We start from the raw sequence: 18,933 nt of genomic DNA on the forward strand, positions 1-18,933 counted from the left end.
ACACACCCCCATCCCCCCCATACACACAGCCCCATCCCCGCCCACATACACACCCTAATCCCCCCCACACACCCCCATCCCCCCACACACACACCCCCATCCCCCCACACACACACCCCCGTCCCCCCAACACACACCCCCGTCCCCCACCATACACACACCCCCGTCCCCCCCCACACACACCACCCCATCCCCACAACACACACCCCAACCACCCAACACACAACCCCACCCCTCCCACACACACCCCCATCCCCCACACACACACTCCCGTCCCCCCCAACACACACACCCCAACCCCCCCCACACACGCACCCCATCCCACCCCCCACACACACCCCCATCACCCCACACACACACCCCCATCCCCCCCACACACACACACACACACCCATCCCCCCCACACACACACACCCCCATACCCCCACACACACACACCCATACAACCCCCCCACACACACACACCCCCATCTCCCCCACACACAACCCCACCCCCCCCACACACACACACCCCCATCCCCCCAGACACACACACCCCCATCCCCCCCACACACACAAACCCATCCCTCACCCACACACACACCCCCATCCCCCCAACACACACCCCTAACACGCCCCCACACCCCACCACACTCACCCCCACCCCACCACACACACACACACCCATCGCCCCCACACACCCCCATCCCTCCCACACACACCCCCATCACCCCCCCCCACACCCCCATCCCTCCCACACACACCCCCTTCCCCCCACACACACCCCCATCCCCCCACACACACTCCCCCATCCCCCCACACACAACCCCCATCCCCCCATACACATCCCACACCCACCCACAAACACACCCCCATCACCCTGCACACACAGCCCCCAACTCATCCCCCCACACCCCTCCCAAACAGCCACAAACAACCCCCCCACACACACCCCCCAGCCCTCCCACACACCCCCAACATCCTTCACACATCCCTCCCACATACCCCCCCACACAGCCCCAAACGCACCCCCCACACACACCCCACAGCCCTCCCACACACCCCCAACACCCTTCACACATCCCTCCCACACACCCCCCCCACACACACCCCACAGCCTCCCACACACACCCCAACACCCTTCACACATCCCTCCCACACCCCCCCACACAGCCCCAAACGCACCCCCACCACACATACACCACAGCCCTCCCACACACCCTCAACATCCTTCAATCATCCCTCCCACATGCCCCCTACACAGCCCCAATCACACCCCCCACACACACCCCAGAGCCCTCCCCCACACCCCCAACACCCTTCAAACATCCCTCCCACCTACCCCCCCACACAGCCCCAATCACAACCCCACCACATCCCCTCCACACACACACACACACACACACACACACACACACACACACACACACACACACACACACACGCGCGCGCGCGCACACACTCCCAACACTCCCCCCCCGACACAGCCACAAACACACCCCCACAACCCTCCACATATTCCCAAAACAAATCCAAACACACACCCCTCCCAGCACCCCCACACGCTCACCCTCACACACACCCCACACACACACCCTCCACACAACCCCCACCCTCCATCCTCCACAAATACCCCCACTCCTCCCCAAATTCCCCACACACTCCCCCTACCCCCTCACACACCCCCACACCTCCGCAAAATACCTGCCTCCCCCGCAAATACCACCCACACCCCTCCACCCTCCCCTCATACCCTTCGACCCTGTCTCCCACATTTCCCACAACTCATTCCTCACATCCCCTCCCCACAATAACATAGAACAATACAGCGCAGAACAGGCCCTTCGGCCCTCGATGTTGCGCCGACCTGTGAACTAATCTAACCCCCTCCCCCTACACTATCCCATCATTATCCATATGCTTATCCAAGGACTGTTTAAATGCCCCTCATGTGGCTGAGTTAACTACATTGGCAGGCAGGGTGTTCCATGCCCTTACCACTCTCTGAGTAAAGAACCTGCCTCTGACATCTGTCTTAAATCTATCACCCCTCAATTTGTAGCTATGCCCCCTCGTACAAGCTGAAGTCATCATCCTCAGAAAAAGACTCTCACTGTCCACTCTGTCTAATCCTCTGATCATTTTGTATGTCTCTATTAAATCCCCTCTTAGCCTCCTTCTCTCCAATGAGAACAGACCCAAGTCCCTCAGCCTTTCTTCATAGGGTCTGCGCTCTAACCAGGCAACATCCTGGTAAATCTCCTCTGCACCTTTTCCAATGCTTCCACATCCTTCCTGTAACAGGGCGACCAGAACTGCACGCAATATTCCAAATGAGACCGCACTAGCATTTTGTACAGTTGCAGCATGACATCACGGCTCCAGAACTCAATCCCTCTACCAATAAAACCTAACACACCGTAAGCCTTCCTAACAGCACAATCAACCTGGGTGGCAACTTTCAGGGATCTATGTACATGGACACCAAGATCCCTCTGCACATCCACATTACCAAGAATCTGTCCACTGACCCGGTATTATGCCTTTCTGTTATTCCTCCCAAAGTGAATTACCTCGCATTTATCCGTATTAAACTCCATTTGCCACCTTTCAGCCCAATTCTGCAGTTTATCCAAGTCTCCCTGCAACCTGCAACATTCTTCCACACTGTCCACCACTCCATCGACTTTAGTGTCATCCGCAAACTTACTAACCCATCCACCTATGCCCACGTCCAAGTCATTTATAAAAATGACAAACAGCAGTGGTCCCAAAACAGATCCTTGAGGCACACCACTAGTAATCAGACTCCAGGGTGAATATTTTCCATCAACCACCACTCGTTGCCTCCTTGCAGAAAGCCAGTTTCTAATCCAAACTGCTAAATCCCCCTCAATCCCATGCCTCTGTATTTTCTCCAAGAGCCTACCATGTGGAACCTTATCAAAGGCTTTACTGAAGTCCATGTACACCACGTCAACTGCCCTACCCTCATCCACATGCTTGGTCACCTTCTCAAAAAACTCAATGAGGTTTGTGAGACACGACCTGCCCTGGACGAATCCATGTTGACTCTCTCCAATCAAATTGTTGCTTGCGAGATGATTATAAATCCTATCTCTTATAATCCTTTCCAAAACTTTTCCTCTAACAGACATAAGGCTCACTGGTCTATAATTACCTGGGTCATCCCTACTGCCCTTCTTGAACAAGGGCACAACATTTGCAATCCTCCAGTCCTCTGGTACTAAACCTATAGACAATGAGGACTCAAAGATCAAGGCCAAAGTCTCCACCACCATCTCCCTAGCTTCCCAGACAATCCTCGGAAAAATCCCGTCTGGCCCAAGGGATTTATCGACCTTCACACCTTCTAGAATTGATAACACCTCCGCCTTACTAACCCTAATCCTTTCAATTCTAGTAGCCTGTAACTCAGTCATCTCCTCTACAATATTCTCCTGTTCCTCAGTGAAAACAGATGAGAAATATTCGTTTAGCACCTCTCCCGATCTCCTCAGGGTCCACACACAACTTCCTACATCTGTCTTTGACTGGCCCTATTCCTACCCCAGTCATCCTCTTATTCCTCACATACCTATAGAGAGCTTTAGGGTTCTCCTTTATTCTACCTGCTAATGTCTGCTCATGTCCCCTCCTCCCTCTTCTTAACTCACTCTTTAAATCCTTCCTAGCTAATCTGTAACTCTCCATCGCCTTATCTGAACCATCTCGTCTCATCGTCACATAAGCCTCCCTCTTCCGCTTAACAAGAGATACAATTTCTTTCGTAAATCACGGTTCCCTTACCTTATCACTTCCTCCCTGCCTGGCAGGAACATACCGATCGAGGACACGCAATATCTGTTCCTTAAACCAGCTCCACATGTTGATTGTCCCCATCCCCTGCATTTTGCTACCCCATTCTATGCCTCCTTAGTCTTGCCTAATCGCATATAATTGCCCTTCCCCCATCTATAACTCTTGCCCTGTGGCATGCTCCTATCCCTTTCCATCGCTGAACTAAATGTAACCAAATTATGGTCACTCTCTCTCCAAAGTGCTCACCTATCACTAAATCAAGTACCAGATCCAGTGTGGCCTCCCCTCTTGTCGGCCCTTCGACATACTGTGTCAGGAAACCGTCCTGCACACATTGGACAAAAACTGCTCCATCTGACGTACTAGAGTTATAGCATTTCCAGTTAATGTTAGGGAAGTTAAAGTCTCCCATAATGACTGCCTTGTTCCTCACACTCCTGCCCAGAATCGTTCTGCCAATCCTCTCCTTCACATCCCTGCGGAGGCCTATAAAAAAACTCCCAGCAGTGTTACCTCTCCTCTCCTGTTTCTGACCACAGCCCATACCACCTCAGTAGATGATTCCTTGTCAAAGGTTATTTCAGCCACCGTTAAACTGTCCTTGACTAACAAAGCCACACCTCCCCCCCCACCGCCCCCTTACCACCTTCCCTGATCTTAATGGAAGATCTAAACCCTGGAAGTGGCAACATCCATTCCTGACCTTGCACTATCCATGTCTCTGAAATGGTCACAACATCGAAGTCCCAGGTGCCTATCCATACTGCAAGCTCACCTACCTTATTCCGGATACTCCTGGCGTTAAAATAGACACACTTCAATCCAGCTTGTTGTCTGCCAGCATATTCCTGTGACAGTGAGGTCCTGTCCATGTCCTCTCTACTCTCATCCTCCTTTGTACTAGGACTACACCTCAGTTTCCCATCCCCCTTCTGAGCTAGTTTACGTCCACCCGAATAGCACGAGCAAATTTCCCACCCAGTATATTAGTGCCCCTCTGGTTCAAGTGGAGACTGCCCTGTTTGTAGAGGTCCCACCTTCCCCAGAATGAGCCCCAATTGTCCATGTAGCTGAAGCCCTCCCTCCTGCACCATCCCTGCAGCCACGTGTTCAGGTGAAATTTCTCCCTGTTCTTTGCCTCGCTATCACGCGGCACGGGTAACAAACCAGAGATAACCACTCCCACCCACCCTCCTGCAAAAATTCCATCCCCTATTCCCAATTCCTCTGCCTCCGCCGCATCTGCTCCCAGGATGAGGCATTCCACTCCCACACATCCCAGATGTCCAAGTTCTTCAAGGACCGCAACTTTCCGCCCAAAGTGATCGAGAACGCCCTTGACTGCGTCTCCCCCATTTCCCACAACACATCCCTCACACCCCGCCCCCGCCACAACCGCCCAAAGAGAATCCCCCTCGTTCTCACACACCACCCCACCAACCTCCGGATACAACGCATCTTCCTCCGACGCTTCCGCCATTTACAATCCGACCCCACCACCCAAGACATTTTTCCATCCCCACCCTTGTCTGCTTTCCGGAGAGACCACTCTCTCCGTGAGTCCCTTGTTTGCTCCACATTCCCCTCCAACCCCACCACACCCAGCACCTTCCCCTGCAACCGCAGGAAATGCTACACTTGCCCCCACACCTCCTCCCTCACCCCTACCCAGGCCCCAAGATGACATTCCACATTAAGCAGAGGTTCACCTGCACATCTGCCAATATGGTATACTGCATCCACTGTACCCGGTGTGGCTTCCTCTACATTGGGGAAACCAAGTGGAGGCTTGAGGACCGCTTTGCAGAACACCTCTGCTCAGTTCACAGAAAACAACTGCACCTCCCAGTCGCGAACCATTTCCACTCTCCCTCCCATTCTTTAGATGACATGTCCATCATGGGCCTCCTGCACTGCCACAATGATGCCACCTGAAGGTTGCAGGAACAGCAACTTATATTCCACTTGGGAACCCTGCAGCCTAATGGTATCAATGTGGACTTCACCAGTTTCAAAATCTCCCCTTCCCCCACCGCATCCCAAAACCAGCCCAGCTCTTCCCCTCCCCCCACTGCACCACACAACCAGCCCAGCTCTTCCCCCCCACCCACTGCATCCCAAAACCAGCCCAGCCTGTCTCTGCCTCCCTAACCTGTTCTTCCTCTCACCCATCCCTTCCTCCCACCTCAAGCCGCACCTCCATTTCTTACCTACCACCTCATCCCGCCTCCTTGACCTGTCCGCCTTCCCTGGACTGACCTATCCCCTCCCTACTTCCCCACCTATACTCTCCTCTCCACCTATCTTCTTTTCTCTCCATCTTCGGTCTGCCTCCCCCTCTCTCCCTATTTATTCCAGAACCCTCTCCCCATCCCCCTCTCTGATGAAGGGTCTAGGCCTGAAACGTCAGCTTTTGTGCTCCTGAGATGCTGCTTGGCCTGTTGTGTTCACCCAGCTCCGCACCTTGTTGTCAGAGATAACCACTCTGTTTGTTCTAGCTCTCAGCTTCCACCCTAACTCCCTGAAATCCTGCCTGACATCCCTATCCCTCTTTCTACCTATGTCGTTGGTGCCTATGACTGGGGGCTGGTCACCCTCTCCCTTCAAGACCGCAAAGACATGATCTGAGATATCTTGGACCCTGGCACCTGGGAGGCAACACACCAACCATGAGTCTCTTTCCTTCCTGGCAAACCTTCTATCAGTCCCTCTAACTATTGAGTCCCCAATGACTATCACTCCCTTCCTATCCCCCCTTCCCTTCTGTGCAAGAGGGACAGACTCTGTGCCAGAGACCTGCACGCTACTGCATGGTCTGGGTAAGTCGTCCCCTCCAACAGTATCCAAAACGGTATACTTGTTTTTCAGGGGAACGACCGCAGGGGATCCCTGCACTGACTGCTTTTCCCCCTTCTAACAGTTACGCAGCTTTCTTCGTGCTTAGGATTAACTACTTCCCTGAAACTCTTGTCTATCACTGACTCTGCCTCCCGAATGATCCGAAGTTCATCCAGCTCCCGCTCCAGTTCCCTAACGCGGTCTTGGAGGGGCAAGAGTTGGTTTCTCCGACACTTCCGCCATCTACAATCCGACCCCACCACCAAAGACATTTTCCCACCCCCACCCCTGTCTGCCTTCTGGAGAAACCACTCTCTCCACGACTCCCTTGAACGCTCCACACTCCCCTCCAACCCCACCACACCCGGCACCTTCCCCTGCAACCGCAGGAAATGCTACACTTGCCCCCACACCTCCTCCCTCACCCCTATCCCAGGCCCCAAGATGACCTTCCATATTAAGCAGAGGTTCACCTGCACATCTGCCAATGTGGTATACTGCATCCACTGTACCCGGTGTGGCTTCCTCTACATTGGGGAAACCAAGCGGAGGCTTGGGGACCGCTTTGCAGAACACCTCCGCTCGGTTCGCAATAAACAACTGCACCTCCCAGTCGCAAACCATTTCCACTCCCCCTCCCATTCTTTAGATGACATGTCCATCCTGGGCCTCCTGCAGTGCCACAATGATGCGACCTGAAGGTTGCAGGAACAGCAACTCATATTCCGCTTGGGAACCCTGCAGCCCAATGGTATCAATGTGGATTTCGCAAGCTTCAAAATCTCCCCTTCCCCCACTGCATCCCAAAACCAGCTCAGCCTGTCCCCGCTTCCCTAACCTGTTCTTCCTATTACCTATCCCCTCCTCCAACTTCAAGCCCGAACCCTATTTCTTACCTACTAACCTCATCCCACCTCCTTGACCTGTCTGTCTTCCCTGGACTGACCTATCCCCTCCCTACCTCCCCACCTACACTCTCCTCTCCACCTATCTTCTTTACTCTCCATCTTTGGTCCGCCTCCCCCTCTCTCCCTATTTATTCCAGAACCCTCACCCCATCCCCCTCTCTGATGAAGGGTGTAGGCCCGAAACGTCAGCTTTTGTGCTCCTGAGATGCTGCTTGGCCTGCTGTGTTCATCCAGCCCCACGCTTTGTTATCTCGGATTCTCCAGCATCTGCAGTTCCCATTATCTCTGATAATCCCAGTCTACTCAGTTTCTCCTCACGAGCTAACCCTCTCAACTCTGGAATCCACTTTGTGAACTTCAGAAAGAACGGAGAACACACTTCGATCTAAATTGACAGTGTTAGCATTGAGAGGGTAGCAAGAGTCAAATTCCTCGGAGTGACAATAACTGACAATCTGTCCCCGATTTCCCACGTAGATGTGATAGTCAGGAAGGTACAACAACACCTCTCCTTCCTCAGGCAGCTCAGGAAATTTGCCAAGTCCATAAGGACCCTCACCACCTTCTACAGATGCCCCGTTGAAAACATACCGTCTGGGTGTATAACGGCCTGGTACGGCAACCGCTCTGCCCAGGAGCGTAAGAGACTACAGAAGGTGGTGTACACAGCCTGGACCATCACAGGAGCCAACCTTCCATCCATGGGCTCCATTTACACGGCTCACTGCCACAAAAAGGCGGCCAACATCATCAAAGACCCATCGCACCCCGGTAATGATCTCCCACAGCCTCTTCCATCAGGCTGAAGGTACAGAATCCTGAACACACACACCAGCAGGTTCAGGAACAGTCTCTTCCCGGCTGTTATCAGACTGATGGATGGTCTCTCTAGTCACAAATAACACTGATTTTGCTAAAGTTGATCTTGTCTGGTGCACGCCCTGTTTAATGTAATCTGTGTGCCTCTGCTAGTTGTTTTTCACCCTGTGATCAGTATGTCCTTGCTTTCTATGACCTGCCAGTACCGCTCACAAACAAAGCTTTTCACTGTACTTAGGTACACATGACAATAAATCAACCCAAGCCAATCTGCACCCCCTCCGGTGCCAGTATATCCTTTCCCATGTATGGAGACCAAAACTGTACGCTTTCAGTGTCCTCTGCACACTCATCTGTGAACTTTGACACACTACACATGGTCCCCAGCTTAAATGATCTCAGTAAATTGTAAACAATTGCTGTCCCAGCACCGATCCTTGAGGCACTGCCCGCTGATCACCAACCAAGAAAAGCACGCACTTATCCCCACTGTTTGCTTCCTGTTAGTTAGCCGGTCCTCAGTCTGTGCTGATGCGTTGTCCTGGAACACATTACACCTTTATCTTCTGCAGCAGCTTTTGTGCTCCCCCGAGTCAAATCCCATTTGGAAATCCCGATTCACCACACCCACTGGTTTCCCGTTGTCACCCACACTTGTAACCCCCTCAAACAATTCCAGCAAATTAGGTTAACATGGTCTCATGCTGCATCTGCCCAATGGGGCAATTTCTACCCAATTGTCTCACTGTTTCTTCCTTGATGATAGATTCAAGCATTTTCCCGTCTACAGAGGTTAAGCTGAATGAGCCTGCAGTTACCACCTTTCACCTACCTCCTTTCTTAAACACTTACTGTTTTTCAATCTGCCACATCCACCCAGGAATCGGCTGTATTATTGCTATTTGCCCCACCATTCCTTTTAGTACCCTGGGATACATTCCACCAGGGTGAAGAGACCTGTCTTACCTTTAGCACCATTAGCTTACTCAGCACTACCTCTTTCGTGATAATGATCATTTCGAGGTCCTCCCTGTCGTTGCCTCCAAGTCATCAATTGTTGGCATTTTATTTGTGACTTCCACTATGAAGGCCGACGCAAAATATCTGTTCAGTGCCTCAGCTATTTCCTGATTTCCCATTATTAAATCCCCCTTCTCATCCTCTAAAGGGCCAATGTTTACTTTAGCCTTTATTTTTCATTTTATATATTTGTAGAAACTTTTGCTATCTGTTTTAATGTTCAGAGCCAGCTGACTCTTGTAATCTATCTTACTTTTCATTATTGCTTAGTTGTGGCTTTCTGTTGACCCTTAATGATTCCCCAATTCTCTATTTACTCATTAATCTTGGTATATTTGTATACATTGGCTTTTAATATGATTCCTGCCATTACTTCCTTAATTATCCATGGCTGATTATCCCTTTTCCTGCAGTCCTTCTTTCTCACTGTTATATATTTTTGCTGAGCACTGTGAAAAACCACTTTGAAAGTTCTTCATTGTTCCTCAGCTGTCCCACCATATAGACTTTGCTCCCAATCGTCCTTACCACCTCTTCCCTCAACCCATTGTAGCCTCCTTTCTTTATTGAATTTTATCTTCTCACCCTCCATCTGTATTTTAAATTCAGCGATAGTGTGATCGCTCCTTCCAAGTGGATCCCAAACAATGAAATCATTAATTATTCCTGACTCATTACGCGCGATCAGATCTAGAATAGCTTGCTCCCTCGAGGTTCCACTACACACTGTTCAAGGAAACCGTGGTGGGTACGTTGAGCCTCATGGCTGCCTTGACTGACTCGGTTTGACCAATCAACATGTGGATGAAAATTGCCCACGATATTTGCATCAGTTATTTCTTTGTTTCTTACCTGCCCCACTGTGATGTTGTTATTTGGTGACCTGTAGACAATGCTTTTGAGTGAATTTTTTCTCTCACTATTTCTAATTTCACATCGATTCAAGCTTCTTCTCTACAGAACCTAGTATCGTCTTGTACTTGCACCCTGACACCATCCCTAAATATCAGAGATCCAGCAGCTCCCTTTCCTTCCTTTCTCTCCTTCCAAATAACATGGTACCCCTGTATATTTAACTCCCAGCCGCGACCATCCTGCAACCATGCCTCTCTAATGACCACTGAATCGTACCTTTTCAGTTACTATCTCGATTCCCTCACGCACTCGAACTAACCCAGAGCCTCCTCCCCACCCCCCCACCAAACTAGTTTAAAATCCATGCAACAGAGCTAGCAAAACCACACACAAGAATATTGGTCCCTGTTCACTGTTTGGGTGAAGACCGTCCCTCTTAAACACATCCCACCTTCTCCAGAAACGTCCCCATTTGTTCACTAATCCAAAACCCTCCCTGCTACAGCCACATATTAAACTGCCCAATCTGCTAATTCACTGGCTCACTAGTGCGTGGTACAGGTAATAAGATGGAGATTACTACCTTTCAGGTCTTGACTCCTAATTCCATAAATTCCATAGCCCTAATTCCACAAATTCAGCCTCCAGAACCTCATCCCACTTCTTCCCCATGTCATTGGGAACACCATGTGCCATAACCATTGGCTGGTTCCCTTCCCCCCCCACTTCAAAAAAAAACGCTGTAGATGCTCATTAACCTGCAGGACCCTGGCACCAGGAAGAGCCCGGCCCCCGTTCTGCTGGCCCCTGAGAAGCTGCAGAGCACTCGCTCACTGCACACTCCTGCCAGTCGGACCGACGCTGGGGGATTGAGATGGGGCATGCAGGACATTGATGCTGAGAGTGTGGGATGGGGTTTGTAAATGGATTATGGAGTGTAGGGAAGAGGGATTGAGATGGGGAATGCAGTATATTGATGCTGGGAGTGTGGGATGGGGTTTGTAAATGGATTATGGAGTGTAGGGAAGAGGGATTGAGATGGGGAATGCAGTATATTGATGCTGGGAATGTGGGATGGGGTGTGTAAATGGATTATGGAGTGTAGGGAAGAGGGATTGAGATGGGGAATGCAGGACATTGATGCTGGGAGTGCTGGGTGGGTTTCGGAACTTGATTATGGAGTGTTGGGATGAGGGATTGATGTGGGGAAGGCAGTGTATTGATGCTGGGAGTGCGGGATGGGATTTTTAAATGGACTATGGAGTATAGGAATGAGGGATTGAGATGGGGAAAGCGGTACTGACGCTGGGAGTGTGGGATGGGGTTTTCAAATGGATTATGGAGTATAGGGAAGAGGGATTGTGATGGGGAAAGCAGGATATTGATGCTGGGAGTGCAGGATGGGTGTTTGTAAATTGATTGCTGACTATAGGGATGAGAGATTGAGATAGGAATGCAGGAGATTGATGCTGGGAGTGTAGAATGGGGTTTGTAAATGGGTCATTGAGGTTAGGAATGAGGAAATGAGATGGAAAATGCAGCATATTATTGCTGGGAGTGCGGGATGGGGTTTGTAAGTGGATTGTGGAGCGTAAGGATGAGGGATTGACGTGGGGAATGCAGTATTGGTGCTGGGAGTGAGAGATGGGGTTTCAAAATGTATTACGGAGTATAGGGATGAGGGATTGAGATGGGGAATGCAGTATTGATGCTGGGAGTGCAGGATGGGGTTTGTAAATAGATTATGGAGTATAAGGATGAGGGATTGAGATCAGGAATGCAGCATTGATGCTCGGAGTGCGGGATGTGTATTGTACATGGATTATGAAATATAGGGATGAGGGATGGAGATGGGGAATGCAGTATTGATGCTGGGAATGTGTGATGGTATTTGTAAATGGATTTTAGAGCATAGAATATAGAACAGTATAGCATAGTACAACCCACGATGTTGTACTGAACTTTTACCCTAAACTTAAGGTCTATCTAACCTCCGCCCCTACCTTTTACCATCATCCATATGCCTATCTAACGGCTGCTAAAATGCTCCTAATGAGGCTGACTCCACTACCCTCTCTGGCAACGCATTCCACACCCCGACCACTCTCTGAGTAAAGAACCTAAACTCTGACGTCTCCCCTGTATCTCCCTCCACTCATTTTAAAACTATGCCCCCTCGTAGTAGCTACCTCCACCCTAGGAAAACGTCTCTGGCTGTCCACTCTATCTATACCTCTGATCACTTTGTACCTCTATCAAGTCGAAGTTATGGAGTATAGTGATGAGGGATTGAGATGGGGAATGCAGTGTTGATGTTGGGAATGCGGGATGGGGTGTGTAAATGGATTATGGAGTATAGGGACAAGGGATTGAGATGGGGAATGCAGTATTGATGCCTGGAATGCAGGATGGGGTGTGTAAATGGATTATGGAATATAGTGATGAGGGATTGAGATGGGGAATGCAGTGTTGATGTTGGGAATGCGGGATGGGGTATGTAAATGGATTATGGACTATAGGGATAAGGGAGTGAGATGGGGAATGCAGTGTTGATGCTGGGAGTGCGGGATGGGGTGTGTAAATGGATTATGGAGTATAGGGATAAGGGAGTGGGATGGGGAATGCAGTGTTGATGCTGGGAGTGAGGGATGGGGTGTGTAAATGGATTATGGAGTATAGGGATAAGGGAGTGAGATGGGGAATGCAGTATTGATGCTGGGAGTGCGGGATGGGGTGTGTTAATGGATTATGGAGTATAGGGATAAGGGAGTGGGATGGGGAATGCAGTGTTGATGCTGGGAGTGCGGGATGGGGTGTGTAAATGGATTATGGAATATAGTGATGAGGGATTGAGATGGGGAATGCAGTGTTGATGTTGGGAATGCGGGATGGGGTATGTAAATGGATTATGGAGTATAGGGATAAGGGAGTGAGATGGGGAATGCAGTATTGATGCCGGGAGTGCGGGATGGGGTGTGTGAATGGATTATGGAGTATAGGGATAAGGGAGTGGGATGGGGAATTCGGTATTGATGCTGGGAGTGCGGGATGGGGTGTGTAAATGGATTATGGAGTATAGGGATAAGGGAGTGGGATGGGAAATGCAGTGTTGATGCTGGGAGTGCGGGATGGGGTGTGTAAATGGATTATGGAGTATAGGGATAAGGGAGTGGGATGGGGAATGCAGTGTTGATGTTGGGAGTGCGGGATGGGGTGTGTAAATGGATTATGGAGTATAGGGATAAGGGAGTGGGATGGGGAATGCAGTGTTGATGCTGGGAGTGCGGGATGGGTTGTGTTAATGGATTATGGAGTATAGGGATAAGGGAGTGGGATGGGAAATGCAGTGTTGATGTTGGGAGTGCGGGATGGGGTGTGTGAATGGATTATGGAGTATAGGGATAAGGGAGTGGGATGGGGAATGCAGTGTTGATGTTGGGAGTGCGGGATGGGGTGTGTAAATGGATTATGGAGTATAGGGATAAGGGAGTGAGATGAGGAATGCAGTATTGATGCTGGGAGTGCGGGATGGGGTGTGTTAATGGATTATGGAGTATAGGGATAAGGGAGTGGGATGGGGAATGCAGTGTTGATGCTGGGAGTGCGGGATGGGGTTCCCTCAGTGCCCTCTTGCTGAGGGGTCCCCTACTGAGAGGTACTGGCCGGTAAAGTGAATGCCAGTGTCTGGGTTAAAGATTAACATGGAGATCCTCAAAATGGGCTGTGCTCATTTTTCTCTGTTTACTTTTGTATAAACATCAGTGAAATGTGGCTTTGATTTTTTCAAAACGCACTCGGGGACAATGCTCTGTTATGTTGTCTGCTTCCGGAAATGTTGTGGTCTTATTTTCTCCAGGAAAGGCTCAAATGTTGTTGGCCATATCAGACAGCATTCATGAATAAACCGTCCCACCGAAACACTCCCACACCCACTGCGCAACCCCCCCCCCCCCCCCCCCCGCCGCCCACCCACACCCCCGGCCTTGTCAGACCGTCAGCCCCATCTCTGGGTTTCCCCTGCTGATGGCAAGAGTTGTAACCCCTGGGCCTGCACTGTCCAGACACGAAGCTCAAATTGACCATGCGTTTGGGCAATTTCATTCAGCCGCCGCTCTGCACTGGAGCCGAGCTAAGGTCTGAAAGTTCACACAGCCGCCTCCACATTACAGGAAGGCTATTCATATCGCTCCCTGGCCCCCAATAAACAATCTCCGAGCCCTTACCCTGCCCTGCTGGTCAGGGAGACCAAACAGCACCAGCTGGAACTTGTCACAACTCTCGCCAAACACACAGTGTTTTACTTACAGCCAGATATAAAAAGTCTTGGGAAGCCATCCAGCTCTGAGTTTCCCAAACTCACTCCTTCCTGACAAACGTAGTGTTTGCAAAGTCAATGATCAGCATCTTTCTTCAAAGTAACAAAGTGTGGGGCTGGATGAACACAGCAGGCCAAGCAGCGTCTCAGGAGCACAAAAGCTGACGTTTCGGGCCTAGACTCTTCATCAGAAAAGGGTCTAGGCCCGAAATGTCAGCTTTCCTGCTCCTCTGATACTGCTTGGCCTGCTGTGTCCATCCAGCTCTGCACCTTGTTATCTCAGATTCTCCAGCATCTGCAGTTCCTACTGTCTCTTCCTTCAAAGTGATTGGTTTTCGGTCGAGAGCTCTTATTGGGGATTTCCTGGTGGCTGCGTTTTGATTTTCAGGTGCCCCGGGATTCCTCTGTCATTCTCACTGACTGTTTCCTTAGGGGATGCAGTCACTCTGGAATTCTGATTCATTCGGTGGGGGATTCGGATTCGCAAAGAAGCAGAATTCAAACAATTCATCGTTACCTTCAACAATTAGCAGCCCTCTGTAAAGCTAAAAAAACCAGAGCACACAAAGAAAATATTACCTTCCTAGGCACCATCATAGTTACATAGCCACAAGACAACAGGCAAATGAATATAGAAACAGAGACCATGATCATGAAAAGGCCATTCTGCCTCAATCTCTGCTGTTGGTCCGGCAGCAAATGTGAGAGAGGCAGCTCATTGTAAATTTTGCCCGTTCCATTCACAGCAGCAATATTTCCCTCATTGGCCATCACTGTGGCTGAATTCTTTCTGGGCTTTTTTTTGGATTTTGACCAGAGAGTTGTCCACTGGAATTTTGAGGCCTGGTTCCTTACTAACTCCTTCACATCCCACTTCAACCCCTCACCCCACTCTCACCATGTCCTCTCCAACCGATCCCCACCCTTATCCACACCTCCCCCATTCACCCCTCCCCTCCCACACTTACTCCCTTCCCCAATCTTACCCCTCCCCCATTCATCCCCTCCCCTCCCACACTTACTCCCTTCCCCAATCTTACCCCTCCCCCATTCATCCCCTCCCCCATTCATCCCCTCCCCTCCCACACTTACCCCCAATCCCCAATCTTACCCCTCCCCAATTCATCCCCTCCCCTCCCACACTTACTCCCTTCCCCAATCTTATCCCTCCCCATTCATCCCCTCCCCTCCCACACTTACTCCCTTCCCCAATCTTACCCCTCCCCCATTCATCCCCTCCCCCATTCATCCCCTCCCCTCCCACACTTACCCCCAATCCCCAATCTTATCCCTCCCCATTCATCCCCTCCCCTCCCACACTTACTCCCTTCCCCAATCTTACCCCTCCCCCATTCATTCCCCCTCCTCACACACAACTGCCCCCCGTTCATCCCCACCCCTCTCTGACCCCTCTCCCCACACATCCTCTCCCGCTACTCTTACCATGATCCCATTCATCCCCTAGCACTGCTGTAACCTCCACTACACCCCACTTATTCCCCATTCACCCCCTTCCCCCCAACGTGGCCTCCCACCACTTTCTCACCATGTTCCAATTTCAGCCCCCTCCTCGCACATTCCCTCCTTAGGGAGGGAATTCCAGGATTGTGACGCAGCGACAGTGAAGGAATGGGAATATATTTCCACATCAGGACGGTGAGTGGTTCGAAGGGGAACTTGCAGGGGATGATGTTCCCATGTATCTGCTGCCCCTGTCCTTCTAGATGGAAGTGGTCCTGGGTTTGGAAGGTGCTGCCTGAGGGTCTTTGGTGAATTTCTGCAGTGCATCTTGTAGATGGTACACACTGCTGCTACTGAGTGTCGGTGGTGGGGGGAGTGGATCCTTGTGGATGTGGTGCCAATCAAGCGGCTGCTTTGTCCTGGATGGTGTCGAGCTTCTTGAGTGTTGGGGCTGCACCCATCCAGGCAAGTGATCAGAATCTTTCTTATCATCCTGTTGTCGATGCTTCACTCCTCTCTCTCAAACAACAGGCCATCTCCTCAACTATGACCTGGAACTCTAACCTCCACCTCTAACTACATCCACACATTTCATTCCCTCTCTGTTTTATTCCTGCTGCTCTCCCTGGTTTTGACGGAAGACAGTCTGTGATCCAAGAAACTGACTGAGCTGCGGGTCTGGCCAAGCTCACATCCTGAGGGGAGTTGGTGAGTGTCGATGAGAAGGGTGAGTACAGCTCCAAATCTTTGCAGAATCTCGCCTCTCTTCCTGCCTGCAATACATTCGGGTGAAAGTCACCAATTCTCATCTGCAAATGTCCTCTCAAAAAGCTTCGGATTTTCTTTTCTTTTGCTTTGATTGCCAAGGGAAGGACAGTTTTGCATTTACATAGCACCTATGCGGTGCTGTGGCCACACTTACAAATTGATTAACACTGTCATCACTGCTATTGGACAAGGAGTAGAGCAGCGAATCCGTGAGGAAACAGCGACTAAAAAGCAGCACATTCCTTGTGTTCCCGATGTTGGTTCGAGTTGGGAATGGGCTGGTGAGAGGACATGGGCACTGTTCAAGGAGTTCATTGCTCATGCCTGAGCATAAATGATGAAAGACAAAATATCACATCCAGCAGCGTGTCACTCCCTCAGCACTGACCCACCCACAGTGCGGCGCTCCCTCAGTACTGACCCTCCGACAGTGCCCGCTCCCTCAGCACTGACCCTCCGACAGTGCGGCACTCCCTTAGCACTGACCCTCCGATAGTGTCCTCACCCTCAGCACTGACCCTCCGACAGTGCGGCACTCCCTCAGCACTGACCCTCCGACAGTGCGGTGCTCCCTCAGCACTGACCCTCCGATAGTGTCCTCACCCTCAGCACTGACCCTCCGACAGAGCCCACTCCCGCAGCGCTGACCCTCCATCAATGCAGCGCTCCCTCAGCACTGACCCTCTGACAGTGCGGCACTCCCTCATCACTGACCCTCCGACAGTGCCGCGCTTCCTCAGCACTGACCCTCCGACATTGCAGTGCTCCCTCAGCGCTGATCCTCTGACAGTGCCCACTCCCTCAGCGCTGAACCTCTGACTGTGCCCACTCGCTCAGTGCTGATCCTCTGACAGTGCCCACTCCCTCAGCACTGACCCTCCGACAGTGCCCACTCCCTCAGCACTTACCCTCCAATAGTGCCCACTCCCTCAGCACTGACCCTCCGATAGTGCCCACTCCCTCAGCACTGACCCTCCGACAGTGCCCACTCCCTCAGCACTTACCCTCCGATAGCGCCCACTCCCACAGCACTGACCCTCCGACCTGCCCACTCCCTCAGCACTCACCCTCCGACAGTGCCCACTCCCTCAGCACTGACCCGCCGACAGTGCGGCACTCCCTCAGCACTGACCGTCCGATAGTGCCCACTCCCTCAGCACTGACCATCCGACAGTGCCAACTCCCTCAGCACTGACCCGCCGACAGCGCGGCACTCCCTCAGCACTGAACCACCGACTGTGCAGCACTCCCTCAGCACTGACCGTCCGATAGTGCCCACTCCCTCAGCACTGACCCTCCGACAGTGCGGCGCTCCCTCAGCACTGACCGTCCAACAGTGCGGCACTCCCGAGCACTGACCCTCCGGCAGTGCCCACTCCCTCAACACTGACCCTCCAACAGTGCCCATTCCCTCAGCACTGACCCTCCGACAGTGCCCATTCCCTCAGCACTGACCCTCCGACAGTGCCCATTCCCTCAACACTGACCCTCCGACAGTGCCCATTCCCTCAGCACTGACCCTCCAACGGTGCGGCACTCCCGAGCTCTGACCCTCCGGCAGTGCTGCACTCTCTCAGCACTGACCCTCTGTCAGTGCGACACTCCCTTAGCACTGACCAAACGACAGTGTCCCCTCCCTCTGCACTGACCCTCTGACAGTGCCCACTCCCTCTGCACTGACCCTCTGACAGTGCCCACTCACTCAGCACTGACTCTCCAACAGTGCGGTGCTCCCTCAGCACTGGCACTCCAACAGTGTCCCCTCCCTCAGCACTGACCCTCCGAAACAGCAGCATTCCCTCAACACAGACCCTCCGACAGTGTGGCACTCCCTCAGCACTGATACACCGACAGTGCAGCACTCCCTCAGCACTGACCCTCTGACAGTGCCCACTCATTCAGCACTGACCCTCCAACAGTGCGGTGCTCCCTCAGCACTGACCCTCCGACAGCGCGGCGCTCCCTCAGCACAGACCCTCTGACAGTGCGCACCCACTCAGCACTGACCCTCTGACAGTGCGGCACTCCCTCAGCTCTGACTCTCCGACAGTGCCAACTCCCTCTGCACTGACCCTCTGACAGTGCCCACTCCCTCAGCACTGCCTCTCCAACAGTGGGGCGCTCCCTCAGCACTGACCCTCCGACAGC

At 51.8% G+C, this 18,933-nt stretch overlaps 1 protein-coding gene across 1 annotated transcript in view; it reads left to right on the forward strand.

The window, feature by feature from the left end:
• The first annotated feature begins 16,568 nt into the window (after positions 1–16,568).
• LOC125450949 (complement component C6-like) overlaps positions 16,569–18,933 on the forward strand; it is a 66,397-nt gene continuing 64,032 nt past the window's right edge. The window contains exon 1 of the mRNA XM_059644962.1: positions 16,569–16,744. The gene's annotated coding sequence lies outside the window, so the exon portion shown is untranslated. The remainder of the gene's footprint in view (positions 16,745–18,933) is intronic.

The sequence above is a fragment of the Stegostoma tigrinum genome, chromosome 3 (genome assembly GCF_030684315.1).
Source record: "Stegostoma tigrinum isolate sSteTig4 chromosome 3, sSteTig4.hap1, whole genome shotgun sequence".
Taxonomy (NCBI): domain Eukaryota; kingdom Metazoa; phylum Chordata; class Chondrichthyes; order Orectolobiformes; family Stegostomatidae; genus Stegostoma; species Stegostoma tigrinum.